Source organism: Carlito syrichta, unplaced genomic scaffold (assembly GCF_000164805.1).
Source record: "Carlito syrichta isolate Samal-C Ts95f unplaced genomic scaffold, Tarsius_syrichta-2.0.1 Scaffold308870, whole genome shotgun sequence".
In the NCBI taxonomy this organism is placed as follows: Eukaryota; Metazoa; Chordata; class Mammalia; order Primates; family Tarsiidae; genus Carlito; species Carlito syrichta.
Window position 1 is genome coordinate 933,101 of NW_007252966.1, and position 5,242 is coordinate 938,342.

The following is a 5,242-nucleotide window of genomic DNA, read 5'->3' on the forward strand; positions in this document are numbered from 1 at the left end:
GGGAGGCGGGCGGCGGGCGGCGGGCGGCGGGCGGCGGGCGGGGGCAGCTCTCCCGCGAGCAGCCGCGGCGGTGTTTGCGGCCCTCGCGCCGATGCCGCTGCGCGCCCTAGTGGGGACTGCGGGGACTCCTCGCGCACCCGGAGGGAGGTGGGTGTCGCCGCGCTCTTACACTGCCCGGGCTGTGGGCCGCGTGGGCCACGCTGTTCTGTCCGCTTCCTAAAAATCCAGTTTGCCGAAGTCCAGCGTTGTACTGCTGCAGCCCTGAACGCAGGACGTCGGTGTTAAGTATCATGTGGACCGAGTTTTATCCTGCGCACTTGTTGAGGGCTTGTATCTCTTCATGGCCCTTGTGGCACATTTCATAATGGGGCTGGTTTGAACGATCCAGCCATTGTGTAGTCCTGATTGGGCTTCTTGAAGGACCCATCCGAAATTCTGGGATTCAGGGAGTTCCATGACTTGGGGCCCTGTTGTAAGTTCCAGCTAAACTGATTTTGTCTCATAGGCCCAGATCCTGGTTCCTAAAAACAAAGCTGCTCTTGTGAGGTAAAAAGAAAACTCATCTGGAGGATGGCCCACCTGAATGGAGACCTCTCACCAGAGCTTTGGAGCAGAGGAGGACAAGGCTGAGAAAGAGCAGAGCCTAGATTTGCACGGCTAGAAACAAGCAGTATGTGATTCTCGTGTTCCGCAAGCCACCCCAAACCGTGACTCAGCGGGAGGGTTGTGCCAGCTGGGGCTAAGGGAAGGGGCAGCTCTGCTCAGGAAATGCCACTTCATCTGCAGGTTTGAGAGAGCCTGGTCTGGGGAAAAGAAATACCACCGACCACTAAGAAAATTTTATCTTAACCCCCCCCCCCCCCCCGCCACCCCCATGACAGCTTTTGATTTTTTTCAAGTTCTTCACTTTTTCCTGATCCTGAGGGGCCCTTACACCATTCCCCTTACCACAGGTGGCCTTGAGATATGTGGGTGCTTTCTCCATCCTGATGTTCGGAATCAGAAAATAGTGCCAGGAAGAGCTTCCTGGATTTCCAATTTCTGCTTAATGTGAAATATGAAAACCACTGAGCTCTGGATGGTGGATGTCCAGGCCATCCCATTCATCAGTATCCTGACCAGTAGTCAGAATTTCTGACATAGTTAAGTCAAAACTTGCTTCTATCAAAAGACAGAGCAACAATTGCCAAGATAATTAAGGACCCAAAGGCATTCTTCTACAGGAGGACATTTTATCCAGTTGATGTGTAGAACTTTATAGACAAGAGAACCCAGGAGGTACAGTTCAGATGTCTTGAGATCCATTCTTTCTTTCTTCTCCCCCAGCTCCACCTTTCTAGTTCTCTAAGTGTTTCCTAGAGCAGCAGAATATGAACACATCTCAGGTGAGTTGTTTATTTTTTGTTCCCTACTTTGTTTACAATGTCTTAGGTTAGAATGAAAATGTAGAAATAGATGAAAATCAACTTCAGGGAAAATATGCCAGAACACATCAATATCAGGCCAAAGTGGTATGCAGAAGTATGTAGGTTCTGTGATTTTTTGTTTTTTTTAAGCCGGGTCTTACTCTGTCGCCCAGGCTGGAGTGCAGTGGCATGCTCCCGGCCATCACAGCCTCGACCTGCTGGGCTCTGGAGAGCCTTCCGCCTCGGCCTTCCAGGTAGCTGGAACTATAGGCATGCACCCAACTAATTTTTAAATATTATTTATTTATTTGAGTTGGAGTCTCACTCTGTCACCCAGACTGGAGTGCAGTGGTCGCTGCCGGCCACTGCAGCCTCAACCCATTGGGCTCCGGCGATCCTTCCGCCTCAGCCTTCCAAGTAGCCAGAATTAAAGGCACGCGCTACCACACCTGGCTGATATTTGATTTATTGTAGAGACGAGGTCTCGCGGCCCAGGCGGGTCTCGAACCCGCGGGCTCAGGCAATCCACTCACCTCAGCCTCCCAAAGGCGTGGGATTACAGGCTGAGCCACCGAGCCCGGCTCAATTTTTAAAAATGTATTGTAGAGATGTAGTCTCACCATGTTGCCCAGGCTGCTCTTGACCACCTGGACTCAGGCAGTTCTCTTGCCTCTGCCTCCCACACAGTGCTGTGATTATAGGCATGAACCGCCATGCCTGGCTTTTTTTTTTTGGTCAGAATCTCCATCTGTTGCCCATGCTGAAGTGTAGTGGCACACTCATGGCCACTGCAGCCTAGACCTGTTGGACTCACGTGAGGTGATTCTTCCGCCTCAGCCTTCCACGTAGCTGAAACCACATGCGTGTACCGCATTGCCCGGCTAATTTTTTAATTGATTGTAGAGATGAGGTCTCACCATATTGCTCAGGCTGGTCTCAAACCCCTGAGCTCATGCAATCCTTAGGCTTCCACCTCCCAAAATGCCGGTATTATAGACATGAGCCATCACACCCAGCTGGTCTGTGATCTTACAGAAAATTTGTTTGATCTTTCTGATGGTCATAGCAAAAGAGTGGTGTTTATTCTCCTTACATGGTTTACCTTGGCCATTAAAAGAAATAATCAAGAATTCTTTGTGAGACATGAAGAGTTCTTGGCCCTGAAGTCTAAAAAGCATTTTTTCCCTGGTCTTTCTGTAGATAACATAGTAAGCAATCTTCAGGACCAGAAATCAGTGCAGCCTGCTGCTTGTGAATGCTCCTTAGGGAAGCAGAGTTCTTTGTGCCAGTTGAGTAGTCAGTCATTACATGTTTCTAGGGACTAAAACATCTCAGTCCTCTTTCTAATGGTCCTGCTTGACTAAGGCATAGAACCTGGATATCTGCAAGAATGGATTATATCACCTTCAGATAAACTCCTTAAGTAACAGCAGATAAAGTTTTATTTTCTAGCAAATGTCTCCCCATTTCCCTTTTTTTGTTTTGAACCACATGACTTACTGGATCTGTCTGGTAAGGAACACCATGACTTTACTATGGCAAATGTCATGGCTACCTTAGTGCTTGCCTTAATTGAGCATTCTATTCAGTTGATCCTCATGCCCATCTTCTAGAATATCTTGGTTGCTTTCTGATCTGTTCCTCCCTCTGTGATGATCTCTTTTCTGTCCTCTCCATGGGATCATCTTCCTCTTCTTGCCTCTTATTATTGTTGCTCTCAAGGTGTCCACTCTTGATCTCTTATTGTCCTCACTTTCCTGGTCTTGCTGATTCATCTCTTCTCTCCTCTGGAGATGTACCATTTGTTGAGATGTTTGGTTCTGGCCCAGACCTCTCTTCTACCTTAGTCTCTAATAACCAACTTTGCTGGATATCTCTGTATAGCTCATCCAAAGGCCCCTTTTACACTCTGCGAATCCAAAGGGAAAGTTGTTATTTTTAGCCCCGCTAGCCTTCTTTATTTCCCCTAGAGTGTTATTACCAGCCAGCCCATCATCCAGATGACAAAAGTGGCATTTATTTGACTGCCATTCTTTACCTGTCATATAGTCACTGATGAAGTCTTTTGACTTTCAATCTGTTAGTATTTTTTTCTGTTTTTGAAGTTGAGGTAAAGTACACAAATACTAAGTGCACCTAGGATTTTTATATGTCATGGATCATGATAGCTGTCATTCATATTAAGATAAAAGGCATTTTGACTGGGTATGGTGGCTCATGCCTGTAATCCCAGCGCTTTGGGAGGTGGAGGCAAGAGGATTGCCTGAGCTCAGGGGTTCGAGACAAGCCCGGGCAACTTGGTGAGACCTCATCTTTACAATAAATCAGGAAAAATTAGCTGGGCATGGTGGCATACACCTGTAGCAGCTACTTGGAAGGCTGAGGCAGAAGGATCGCCTAAGCCTAGCAGGTTGAGGCTGCGGTGGCCATGAGCGCGCCACTGCACTCCAGTCTGGGCGGCAGAGTGAGACTATAACTCAAAAAAAAGAAAAACTAAAAAATTAGCCAGGCATGGTGGCGTGTTCCTGTGGTTCCAGCTACTTGGAAGGCTGAGGTGGAATGAATACCTGAGCCCAGCCGGTTGAGGCTGTGGTGGTCATGAGTGTGCCACTGTACTCCAGCCTGGGCGACAGAGTCAGACTCCGACTCAAAAAAAAAAAGAGGCATTTTCTGTACTCCTGAAGGCTGCCTTGTGTTGTCTCCAAGACTATACTTGCTTACCCAAGTACTTGAGTGCTTAACCAAAGTGTAACAATTATTCTGATCTCTCTCATCATATATTAGTCTTGTCTGATTTTAAACGTCATACAAAAGGAAGGCAATATGTATTATTTTGTGTGACTTTTATTTTTGAGTCAGAGTCTCAATCTGTTGCCCTGGTTGGAGTGCAATGGTATGCTCACGGCCACCTTGACCTTCTGGGCTCAGGAGTTCCTTCTGTCTCAGCCTTGCAAGCAGCTGGAACCACAGGTGTGCACCAACATGCCCAGCTAATTTTTTGACTTACTGTAAAAACGAGGTCTCGCTAAGTTGCTCAGACTGGTCTCAAACCCCTGGCCTCAGGCAATCCTCTTGTCTCTGCCTCCCAAAGTGCTGGGATTTACAGGCATGAGCCACCGCACCCGGCTGTGTCTCACATCTTTTACTTCATATTATGTCTGTGAGATCACCCATGTTGTTACATGTAGCATTAGTTTGCTTTTCTCCAGTTTTATGAATATTACCACAGTTTATCTATCCATTCTGCTCTGAATGCACATTTGGGCTATTTCTAATTCTGGCTTTTATAAATGCCTTTTGGTATATATGGGCCCTTGATCTGAGCAGTACAAACCTGGAAGTGGAATTGATGGGTTATAGCACAGTTTATATCTTTAGCTTTGATAGATTCTGCCTAACAGTTTAACAAAGTAATTGTACCTCTTAACACTCCAGCAGCCACATGAGAGAGGTTCTGTCATGCTATAGCATTGTCAGCACTTGCTATTGTTAGTTATAAAGTTTTATTTTATGACTCTCCTTAATATTCGGTGGGTAAGCATGATTATGTCTCATTGTCATTTTTTTTTTTTTTTTTTTGAGTTGGAGTCTCACTCTGTCGCCCAGACTGGAGTGCAGTGGCTGCTCCCGGCCACTGCAGCCTCGACCTGCTGGGCTCCGGTGATCCTTCTGTCTCAGCCTTCCGAGTAGCCGGAATTACAGACACGTGCTACCATGCCCGGCTGATATTTTTTATTTATTGTAGAGATGAGGTCTTGCCAAGTTGCCCAGGTGGGTCTTGAACCTGTGGGCTCAGGCAATCCACTCACCTCAGCCTCCCAAGGCACGGGATTACT

The 5,242-nt window shown here is 47.1% G+C and overlaps 1 long non-coding RNA gene across 1 annotated transcript in view; it reads left to right on the forward strand.

Annotated features, from left to right (window-relative positions):
* The first annotated feature begins 436 nt into the window (after window positions 1-436).
* The window catches only part of LOC103268664, an 11,882-nt gene continuing 7,076 nt past the window's right edge, over window positions 437-5,242 (forward strand). Inside the window, exons 1-2 of the long non-coding RNA XR_504832.2 lie at window positions 437-670; window positions 1,327-1,385. This is a non-coding gene — a long non-coding RNA (uncharacterized LOC103268664). The remainder of the gene's footprint in view (window positions 671-1,326; window positions 1,386-5,242) is intronic.